Below are 12,541 nucleotides of genomic sequence, written 5' to 3'. Positions count from 1 at the left end.
TCTCTGTGTGCATGGATATGTCTAAGAAAGAAAAAGAGAAAGAGTGCCTGGGAGCACATTGGACAATTATGGCTTGCACTCCAGCTGTGATCTTTCCAGAACTGGTTAGGTTTATCAATAGCTTTCTACTCATTCCCTTTAATCCAAGTTAACTATTACCATGCATTTCATGTGGGGCTTGAAAAGTGTCTAAAAATTATTATTGTAATGAGTTGCAGAATGGCAGCTGGCCATTGCAAGATTACACACAAATCGGTTTTTATTATTCTTAATAAAGACTAGCTGGCTGCCCGTACTTCGCTACGAAACTATGTGCTCGGGCTTGACAAATTGACACTTGCAGCCTGAAACTTAATGTAGAATGTGTAACTCTGTAGCATCAGAGTGTGTTAATATAATGCAACTGGCAGTTGGAACAGAGTGGGAGGGGGAATAGAATGTCCCAGGCCACAGCATCCATTGGTATTCATCTGGCTAGCATCCTGTCAGTATGTGAAAGAGTTGAGGGGTGTTTGGAAACTCAAACAATATTTGCTGTGTGAGGAAGGAGACAGGAAGGAGGCTGGGCGTGGCTTAACTCAACTGTTCTGTAGTAAAGCTGCTTCCTGCTGTGAAAGTAAAACTGAAAGTGAAACTCCTCTGCTTGTGTTTTGCATTTGGAACAGATTTCTTTTGAGGTGGGGAGGGGGTGCACAACTCCTTAGCATCAGAGTGTGTTAATAATAATATAGGAAATACTAATGCTCTGATGGTCATTTTGAAAAATCCTTTCTTAGTGAGCACCTAGAAGCCAATAGGAACATATGTGGCAAATTTCAAGTTTGTAGGCTTTACGGTTCTGGAGATTTCGTGATTAATGCATGAGTGGTTTTCGCTTTTATATATATAGATTCAAAAAATGATCTGTTTTATTGTTGTTACATACATACAAAGTAAAATCACAGCTGCCAGTTCTTTAGCTGGTGTTATCCTTCATACCCATCAAGTTCTTCTCGAAGTGCAATTCATAGATTTTCTAACTGCACTCTAGGATTTTTTGATATGGCACTTACTGTGCCGATAATCACTGGGACCGCTATGGCCAGTTTATTAGATTAGATTTAATTTTTTTTTATCCCGCCTTTATTACTTTTTAATTAATTAATTAACTCAAGGTTAATATACCTACCTCCTCTTATTTTCCCCACAACAACAAACCTGTGAGGTGAGTTGGACTGAGAGAGAATGACTGGCCCAAAGCTGGGCTAGAACTCACAGTGTCCTGCTTTCTAATCTGGTTCCTTAACCACTAAACCAAATTCAATTTCAATTTTAAGATTTTGATTTTCCAATTCTTTGTCTTTTATTCTACTATCTCCCGGTATTACCATAACAATTATCCACATTTTTGTCAAGCGCCAGAGAAACCAAAGGATCCAATCAGTTCAAATGAATATAAAGGTTTATTGCAAGCTTATGCTCTCTACAAGAATCTGAACCACTAACAGTCAAAGCAAATTGGCAGTAAATAAGAGTCAATGGAATTCAAGGTGGACTGGACTTAGATCTCTTGTTGATATAAAGGGACTGATGACATGTTTGACCTCTCCCTTTGGCTCAGGTCTGGTCATCTACTTCTTCTTCTTGTGCCATATCCATCATCGGATATTGGTGATCCTATTTTTATCAGCAGCCACATGAAAAAGTGCTGCTGAGTTTTGTCCAAGCCAGTCCCTGAGATTTTGAAGCCATGACATTCTTCTTCTGCCTGGAGCTTGTTTGCCTTCAATCTTTCCCTGGAGAATTAAGTCAAGTATTACGTATTTTTCCTGGTGTCGCATCATATGTCCGAAAAATTCTAACTTTCACTTTTTAATAGTTTTGATGATTTCCCTTGGCTTTCCCAGGTGGCTTATCACCTCCTCATTTACTACATCTACTACAATTTTCTTTTCATTGCTTTTATTATAATAATTAATCATGTTTTTGTCAGGCATCTTTTCAACCAAATCTAAAAAAAGCAAGAATTGTTTCCTGAACTTTCTCTAATTTTCGGTTATTCCTTGATATTGTAGCAACTATTGTATGTCACAGTCTTTTATTGTTCACTGTTCTCTCCTTGAGGACTGTTTTCATTAAGTGCTCTGGGAAGGATACCAGCATTGTGCTCATTGTTAAGGAATAGATGTTACATTTTTATGTATAATGGTTTAATTTGGTTGTAAGTGATAGTAGGAGGATTATTGTCCTGAGAGGCAGAGATGAAGAGGGGGAAATAAGGCAGCACATAGACACAAACAAAACTTGATACAAATTATATTTACGGTCAGATCAAGGTTTTATTTTGTTTTTAGTGTTTCATCAATGCTCCTATATATTTTAGCTCTAAAGGAAGGAGGTAGACACAATAGAATGAAAACTTGAGATGCTACAACTAACCATCTTATTATTCAGCCATATAAAAATAATTTCTACTTACATCATATCTCCTTCAGAAGCAGAGCTGAGAACAAATAAAATCGACAAATAATAATTTAGAAGCATTTTTTGTTGGTCTGAAATGGTTTTCTAATGGCTTGAATCCAGAAGCATAAGCAAGCAGAAGGCTGCCTACTGAAACTTTCTTTGATAATTCTTCCTGTCTTTCTGGAAAAAAAGAATGTTCTGGAATGCCCAGTGCCTTCTTAGAGGATGTAAACCTTGTTACAAAGGAGTGAATGGGAAACAATCTTGTGCTTCATGCATCCAAGTTCCTAGTGTGAGTTTCAATTATTCCCCCTCTCATAGTAATTCCTTCAGTTTCTATGGAGGTCTTAGGAGTAGTGAGATGCAGAAGGGAAGAATGTTTAATTGTGTGCTTTACTTACCCTTTCCACAAACTGAGGATCAGGTTTTCATTCCCAATAATTCCCGGTTTGGGTACAAAGTCCAGTCTCTCTGACCCATCGTGACAAGGGTGAGAAGAAAGTCTGTCATATATTATTTTTCTTTCTGAGCCATTGATCCTCTCTTTTCCTTTCCACATAAGAATATGTAGGATATCAGCTGGTTCTGTTTTGTTTGTGATGATATCCATCCTATTACTGATGCCTTCAAGAGTGGCCCCCAACCTTTCTGGCACAAGGGACCAGTTTTGGAAGCAAAATTGTCTTCCGTGGTCCAGAGAGAGGGGGGGATGGATTTGTGTGCAACATAGATACTGTGCATGCATAAATGAAGCTTCACTTGCTTGCCTGAAGCTTGTGTGACCTCGTTTCTAACAGGCTATGGACCAGTCCTGGTCTACGGCCTGGTGGTTAGGGACCCCTGTTCTAAAGGACTACCATTTTCATTCCTCAAAAGGGAAGCCACCTCTCATGGAAATCAGGACAGTGCTTACTTTCAAAATCCTTCACAAGAAGGGATTCAGTTTCTCTGCTATTCATTAACACCCCCTTTTTTTTCAGGTCTTACATGGAAGCCTGAAAAAAAGAATATTTTTATTTATTTACTACATTTATTTGCTGCCTATAAGGCAACTGTTGTTGTTGTTGTTAGTTGTGAAGTTGTGTCTGACCCATTGCGACCCCATGGACAACGTTCCTCCAGGCCTTCCTGTCCTCTACCAACCCCCAGAGACCATTTAAGCTCACACCGACTATTTTATTGACTCCATCCAGCCACCTCGTTCTCTGTCATCCCATTCTTCTTTTGCTCTTAATCTTCCTCAGCATTAGGCTCTTCTCCAGGGAGTCCTTCCTTCTCATTAGGTAGCCAAAGTATTTCAGTTTCATCTGAGTGCTGAGCTGCTGGCTGGGCCGAGAAGCATGGAAGAGGATAACCAGCCAAGTCTTCTTGCATTAAGTGTGATGCTGGGTGGTCTTCTAAAGAGCAGTCAGGGTTGATTTCCTCTAGGACTGACCAGTTTGATTACCTTGCAGTCCAAGGGACTCGCAGGAGTCTTCTCCAGCACCAGAGTTCTGCTTAGAGTTATAATAACTTTGATAAATGCAGTCTTTAAAGCAATGGCATCTTTGGATCAGCAGGTGTGCATTTTTTTTTTCACATGAAACCCCAACCATTTCTTTTAAAGGGGAAATTTCCTGATAATTAAAACAATTAATCAGTGAAATGACTTGTCTCCAGAAGTTGTGGGCATTCCAACCTGGAGGCTTTTAAAAAGAAATTGGACAACCATTTGCCTGAAATAGTCTTGGGGCTCCTGCTTGAGCAAGTGGTTGGACTAGAAGACCTCCTAAGTCTCTTCGGTTAGTCTGTAATTCCATGAAATCATTTTTGAACCCTGCACAAACATGAAAAACATTTGGTTTTTTACTGTTGGGTCATATGTACCTGTTCTGACCTAGGCTTCCTGAGTCAGTAAAACACACGAGTAGTCCCAAAAACCTGTTTTATTTTAACAGCTGTGAATTCTGTTCATTTACAGATGAGTCCCAAATAGTTGTAAAGAGTCCTTCAGGATAAGGCTGATAATCACTCACCTTTATCTCCCTTGACACACTGCCAAAGACCTAATTGGCAAAGCCACACAGAGTCCAGAATCAAACAGAGCTTCAGACTTTAAACTGCACAGAATCAACAATGTTGCTTCCTGCAAAGGCCCACATGCCTTTGCTCCTCCTTTAAGTTTTATGGGAGGGGCCAATCATCTCCAAACCCTACTCCCAAGTCATCCCTTTTGTTTAAATTGCTCTTGCCTTCTGGCAGCTCTGCGCATGCGCACACTGGGAACAGCTTCCCCCGTTCCTCTGCCTCGTTGAGGTCTGACTCTGGAGGCTCCAGAGGCAGCATGTACCTCCCAGATGGCCCTTTCTCTGCCTCCAATGCAGAGCCCCATCTGAGCCTTCCCCAGACTCCAGGACTGGCCCATGTTCCTCCCCAGCCTCCTCACTGTCTGGACTCTGATGCCAGCTCTGCAGGCTGCTGGCAGACCACCACAGTACCATACACATCTTGCTTAACCAGCTATACATTAGCATGTACTTTAGGAAAAGTGGTAGATTTTATTACTTGTAGTCTAACTCAGATGAATGTGTGAAGAGTAAGGATATGTTACCTCAAATTGGCTTTATATTTAAGGAGTTGACTTGGCATTTTATTGTGTCAGTTAATGAACTGCTGGGGAAAATCTATAGATGAAAAAGATAATTAAATGGTTTTTTTAGGAAACAAAGAAAGGTTCACATCTCTCTTGAAAATGATGGATTTGTTTTTCATTCAGTCTGGAACTAAACACAGAACTACCATAAATCTGGGATAAGTGTGAGATAGACCTTCCAGGTTAATTGTGTGGTTGGTATAACTGAGACTCAGCAAAAGGCTCAAACAAAGCTAAACAAACCTGCCTACCAAAACCAATAAGGTTTTCAACTTGCTCTCACTGCTCCTGAAATAGTCAAATGTGTTGCCTCGATGATCAAAACAACTTCTTTAAACAAGCCAGGTTATAATCATGTCAAAATACCGTATATGTGTTAAAACCAGGTTCTTATTCATAGAGCTATTTGGAAATCTTATATGAAATCAAAAGATGTGATAGATGTCCTTTGGTAAATATTGCTACTTTCAAGTTTATTTATGTACATCAGTTAATCTATTTTTTGTTTTCAATAAAAGTGAGCATATATAGTTCAAGGTTGAATTGTGGAGTCCTTGGTGCTCTGAGCTTGGTCATTTGCTTGCAGACATTTCATTACCCAGCAGGGTAGCAATAGCACATAGACTTATATACCTCTTCACAGTGCTTTACAGACTGAGTGGTGTGATGGCCTAGAGGTGGAACTCTCGCCTCACACTCAGGAGACTGTGAGTTTGATCCTAGATAGAGGCAGATATATCTCTCTCTCTGGGCACAATGAGAATGTATCTGCTGAAAAAAACTCCACATTGGTTACAGGAAGGGCATCCGGCCACTAAACACTCAGCTCCATTCAATTGCCCAGACTCCACCCCACAGGGGATTATGAGTCATTAATATATGACGGTGACAGTGCTTTACAGCCCTCTCTAAGCAGTTTACAGAGTCAGCATATTGTCCCCAACAATCTGAGTCCTCATTTACTGACCTCAGAAGGATGGAAGGCTAAGTCAACCTTGAGCTGCTCAGAATCAAACTCCAGGAGTGAGTAATAAGTTAGTCTACAGTACCACATTCTAACCACTGCACCATCAAGGCTCCTTATCTGTGCTAGTGTTGTCTCCTTGGGGTTCCTTAATTATTAGGGTATTGATTATAGCTGCCACGGATCTTTTACTAGTTCTGGATCCATGGACTTAAACATTTGTGACCTTGAATGAAACTATAATTTCATCTTCTATTTTTAGCTTTTTGATTTTCTTGGGAGCCACTATAGTGGGAAGTTGTCAGAATATTGTTGAATAATGTACAATGAATGATTGAGTTTGTCATCTGCACTTCTATAACTGTCTGGTTTGGTTCTGCAACCCAACAAGACAGAGGATAATTAGAACTGCAGAAAAAACAATTGCTACCAACCTGCCTTCCATTGAGGACCTGTATACTGCACAAGTCAAAAAGAGGGCTGTGAAAATATTTACAGACCCCTTGCATCCTGGACATAAACTGTTTCAACTCCTACCCTCAAAACGACGCTGTAGAGCACTGCACACCAGAACAACTAGACAAAAGGACAGTTTTTCCCCCGAACGCCATCACTCTGCTAAACAAATAATTCCCTCAACACTGTCAAACTATTTACTAAATCTGCACTACTATTAATCTTCTCATTGTTCCCACCACTCATCTCCTTCCACTTATGACTGTATGACTGTAACTTCGTTGCTTGTATTCTTACAATTTATATTGATATTGTTTCCTGATTGCTTATTTGTACCCTATGACTATCATTAAGTGTTGTACCTTATGATTCTTGATGAACATATATTTTCTTTTATGTACACTGAGAGCATATGCACCAAGACAAATTCCTTGTGTGTCCAATCACACTTGGCCAATAAAAAAATCCAATCCTATCCTATCCTATCCTATCCTATCCCATCAGTTCCATTCTGTTCCGTTCCATTCCATTCCATTCCATTCCATTCCATTCCATTCTACAACCTTGTTATAAGTTCTTTGCCTATATTCCATTTGGAATATTTTTTAAATAGAGTATGTATCCAAAGGAGAACCACGCTTAACTAGCAATCAACCAGTAACCAATGCAAAGTAGTTCATTCTTCTCAGTTTCATCCACATTGCACCTTCTTTGTGCAGGGAAAGAATAAGAACATAAGAATCCTGCCATGTCTTTCTCAGTTTGGAAAATGTGCTATATGGTTTGGAAAATGTCCTGTGGCTAATACAGGAGACTTGGAAAGGTAATTCTCGCTGATCTCAATTATGGCATAACTCCCTCTTCAAAAATGATACAAGACACCTGAGAGAGAGAGCTATATTTGTAGGTTCTCAAACTGTGGTGCTTGCAAACTTGACTCATGTTGTAGAAAACGAGGAAGTTCAGAAAGGGGGTAAAATTTAAGGAACTTCAGAGAGTGGGTTTTGTTTTAAGCTCCATGAGCCAGATGGACTGTCCTGGTAACCCAGATTAAGCATAAATATGGGAAGTTTTCCCACTCTACATATTCTTCCTTAGTGTTGTGGTCCACCAGCAGTCTGTGGAGCTGGCAGTGGAGTCGGAGAGTGAGGAGGTTGGGGAGGAACATGGGCCAGTCCTAGAGTCTGGGGAAGGCCCAGATGAAGGCTCTGCGTCGGAGGCAGAGATGGGGCCAGGGCCATCTGGGAGTGATGTGTGGACTCCAGAGCCTCCAGAATCAGACAGCAGAGAGGCAGAGGAACAGGAGGAGCCTGTTCCTAGTGCATTCATGCGTAGAGCTGCCAGAAGGCAAGAGCAGCTAAAGCAAAAGGGACGACTCGGGAGTAAGGCCAGAAGATGATTGGCCCCTCCGATAAGGCTTAAAAGAGAAACAAATGCACTTGGGCAATTTTGCAGGAAAGCAATGTTACTAACTCTGTTTCCAGTTGGCATCTCTTGTTTGTTTCTGAACTTTGTGGGGCTTTGCCAAGTAAAGGCAAAGTAAAGGCATCTTTGGCAGGGCATCAAAGAAGATAAAGGTTGGTGATTATCTCGAAAGACTTCTTCCGGAGGACTTGTTTTGCAACTAATTGGGACTCAGCTGGGAATGAACATAATTCTCAGCTGTTACAATAAAATAGGTTTGTTTGTGTCTTGTATTGACTCAATAAGCCTAGGTCACAACACTTAGTACTGAGCAGTAGCTCCCAACATCATCAACTCCGATTTCTTATTTCACTTAGTCTTACATCATATAATCTGTTCTTTTTGAGTGCTAATTAAGCACTCAAGTCAGTCTGTTCTGGAGGGAAATTGCGTTTGTCATTTTCCAATCAGCTGCTTTCATAAGACTCAAAACAGGGTTACAAAGAAATGACCTTTCCCCTACAAATTCTCAAAGCAGACAAACTAGAATAACATTTTCTAGAATTCAGTCTAAACTGGTCCAATGTTGATGAACTGGAGGAGTTTAGACTGGTTTATGAGTCCTTCATCATTAACATTAGCTGTCAGAGAGGTGCACCCCCAAGCTAATACCTTAATTTGTCTGAATCATATTTCTAAATATACCATTACAAACAAGATCATCTTAAGATTCCTTGCCTGAATGCTTAAAAAGATTTAAAATATTGTTTCACAGCTTGAAAATTTAAATGTCAGCATATCTATTTAGTTGGCCACCAAGGGACTAATTAAGATTCCAAAGAAACTAAGTGTGTTTGTATGTATTTGATAAATTTGAACTGCTCAATAATTCCATTACATCCATAGCTTTAGCTCTAAGGTATTTAAACTGCTCCAGTTAAATATCATTGTCTGAATTAACTTAAAGAAAGAAAAAAAAAACCTGTAGAAAATGCATAGAATCTGAGCTATATTGTGAGGTTGTTTAATCAAGAAGCTCAGCTGCTCCATTTGCATCTTCATTGACAATAAATTGCTTTGACAACTGAACCTGAACTGAAATGGCATGGAGATTTGTAGTGAAAACAAGAAGGAGTGTGAAATTGAAATTATGTGAAATTGTATCTTAATCCTTTAATAGGAAGTTGGTCCTCACGAAGCAATTATAAGAGCAACATCTAAATTGAGATCATTTTGAATATATTTCATCTAAATTGCTACTACCTTGTACATTTCATCTAAATTGCTATCTTTTCCTAAGCAGACATAAGCATATCAGGCTTATCCATATTTTATTTTTAATTTTCATAGAAAATCATAAAATCATAGGACTGGAAAAGATCTTGGAGGTCTTCCAGGCCAACCCACTGCTCAAGGTAGGAATCTTATACCATCCCAGGCAAATGGTTGTCCAGTCTATTTGTTGAAAACCTCCAGTGATGAAGCACCCACAACTCTAGGAGACAAACTATTCCATTGATTAATTGGTCTACCTGTCAGAAAATTTCTCCTTATCTCTTTATGAAAAGCTTCCCCCATCACTTCTTTTAAATCAGACCTCTGTACTATGCAGAAATAGTAGTCTGCACTTGAATGTAGACATAACTGAAAGAGAAAACAAGAAAAATTCTGATGCTGGTGCCAGAGGTATAACATAGGTAAAGGTAAGGACTTCCGGTTGGTGACTTGCAGCGACAGGGTGTGGAGTGAGAGCTCGCTGCTCCTCAACACCTTTAAACATCGCGTTTTGGGGATCCCCTTGGGGGACGCGGGACCCGGAGAGCCCTGCGGGCAAAAGAGGAAGCCAGGCAAGCGGGAAGTGGGTGCGATCACCTCTTGCTGGACCAGGCGGCTCTGCCTAGCCAACGCGGTGAGCCGGCCATTGATGGCGGGCATGAAGCAGCAATAGCCAACAAAGACGGGAAGCTAAGAAGAAGATCGGAGGTGCGGTGACAGATTTAAGCCTATTCCCCTACACTTACGATCGTGCGGCAGAGAGGGGATCGGTGGTGTCGGGAGAGGAGTGCTCAGAGTGGCGAGAGGCAGAGACGGAGAGGGTGGAGCAGCTTGTACTCCCGGCGATCCGACAAGCCGAAGAGCAGACGAGAAAACGGGGAGAGTGGATTGCGTTTGTAAGGAGCTTTGGAGAGTGCGGTGCGGTGAGAGAGTAAAAGAAAAAGGAAAGACTATTGGTGTGGCTGGCTTTTGGTATTGGGATTGAGTGGAAGAAAGCAGAAGAAATAGGCTTTCAGCAAACAGGAAGTGCTTCCATTGAATCGGAAGAGTGGAACAGCAGAGGTTGAACAAGAAGACGCTCTGGCAGAGACTATTACCATCGAGTTTGGTTGGAGCCCAGCAAAGTGGGAAATTGAAGATCTCCTATTTGTATTCTAAAATTCCGTAAATACTATAAATACTATAAAACAATATACTTATACCCATATATTTATATGTCTATATCCTTCCTATCCTTCTCTTGAGTATCTGTGATATTAATAAGTGAACTCTGTTTTTCTCTCTAACTTTATAATGTTATAATTAATATTAATTAGACCTCTTAAGCCATTTTATAGATATATACAAAAAAAAAAAAGGTTGATTATATATGAGAATTTAGATCTCTATAATTATTACTAGTTAAGGGGGGAAAAAAGGGTTGGATTTGTATCTTACTAATTAAATTATTATATAGGATTTTATATTTATTTATATTTATTGTAATTTATTTATACCTATTTATACTTATTTATATCTATTATATCTATTTATATCCAACCTTTATTAAGATCTGAACTTAGAATTTATTAGTTCATTAACTTATTGTGGTCAACTTATATAATTTAGAATATCTATCTGTATTTATTTATATCAATACTACCTATCAGGAACTGAAAATAGAATTTATTAACTTAAAATAATTACTTGTATTGCTAGCCTTTAACAATTTATATATATTATTTACTCTTTTCTAAGATTGAATTTAGATTTTACTAAGTGATTAATTGATTTGTATCGATATTTTGTTTACCCATTTGGAAGAGAACTATATAATTGTATAATTAGTGATTGTTAATTGCTGGAAACTTTATAATAGCCCACTACAGTACTTTGGAAACTTAGAACCTAGTATTAATCGGAACTTACTGAGAGTGCAGAGAGGACCAATAAAGGAGCGAAATAAAGGTCTAAGAAAGCTCCTCAGAGAAAACGTGGCAAGTGCCACTGGATGAGAATTTGGAGAAAGATAGAGGAGATAATAAGAGACCAAAAATTGGTTCTGAAAGAAATGGCAAGTCTGACCTCCACAATTGCAAAAACTGCTAAAAAAGCGACATCTATACCTACCTTGGCAATGTCTTCCCCAGCCACCCAGAAATCAGTAGAAGGTCTCCAGAAACTAGACAAACCCCCTATAACTCCTACACTACAAACGGTACAAGCATCCCTTCAGTCAATCCAAGAAACAATGCTTGCGATGCAAGAAAAACTTTTGAATAGTCACTCCGAATTAAAATCAGACATCCATGCTCTTGATTTTAAAATGAATGAGATTCAAACTGCTATTGCTAGTAACGAAAATAGAATTTTAAAAGCAGAACAAAGAATTGAAAAAAACGAGAAAAAACTGGACACAGTAGACCAAACTTTGTCGGCACAAAACAAAGAAACGGAAGACACGCTGATCCAACTTGAGATGGACAAGGCCTCGTTTTTCTTGCGTTTCCAGAACATCCTGGAAGATAAAGATGAGGATTTAGGTGATAAGATAGCGGAGTTGATTGCAGAAACTCTGCAGCAAGACAAGCAGGAAATAATTCGTGAGATCGATGAGGTGTACAGAGTCCAGACAAATTACGTAAGAAGAAACAGACTCCCCAGAGAGGTCCATGTGCGCTTTGCTAGAAAAAAAGTTAGGGATATTCTGTATAATATAGCGCGGGAGGAAAAAATTACCTACGGGGGAAAAGAAATTAATATTCTGAAACAAATTCCGAGAAGAGTGAGGGAAAGGAGGAGAAACTATAGGTTTTTGACAAATCATCTAAACAGGAGAAATATAATTTTTAGGTGGCTTTTGCCGGAAGGACTGCAAATTTCCTGGCAAGGGAGGAAAATAAGAATTGATTGTCTAAGTGATGCTCAAGACTTTTTAGAACAACTAAAGGGAGGAGAGGAGGAACAAACCAGTAAGGAGGATAACGAGATAGCAAATACGGAAGAAGAGATATCCCAAGAGCAAATTACTAGGGAAGACATAGAAGAGGAGAAGAAAAAGGAGGATACTGAGGAAAGAGGGAAAAAATCAAGGCCAGTGAGAGCAGTAACTTTAAAAGGTAAATAAGAACAAGAGTCTAGAAACTAATTTCAGGAATGAACGATACCAAGATCATATCGGTAAATGTGAATGGATTAAACGATTACAAAAAAAGAAGGATAATACTGTCAAAATTGGTGAAACAAAATCCCGATATTATCTGCATCCAAGAGGTCCATATAAAAAAAGATGAAGCCGAATATTTAAATTACTGTAAATTTGGTAAAGTATTTTCCTCACTAGCTGAGAAAAGGAAAAGGGGGGTTGCTATCTATGTTAAGAAAGG

Source organism: Pantherophis guttatus, chromosome 3 (assembly GCF_059756535.1).
Source record: "Pantherophis guttatus breed Tessera chromosome 3, ASM5975653v1, whole genome shotgun sequence".
Classification (NCBI taxonomy): Eukaryota; Metazoa; Chordata; class Lepidosauria; order Squamata; family Colubridae; genus Pantherophis; species Pantherophis guttatus.
Note: the sequence above shows the minus strand (reverse complement) of the source record.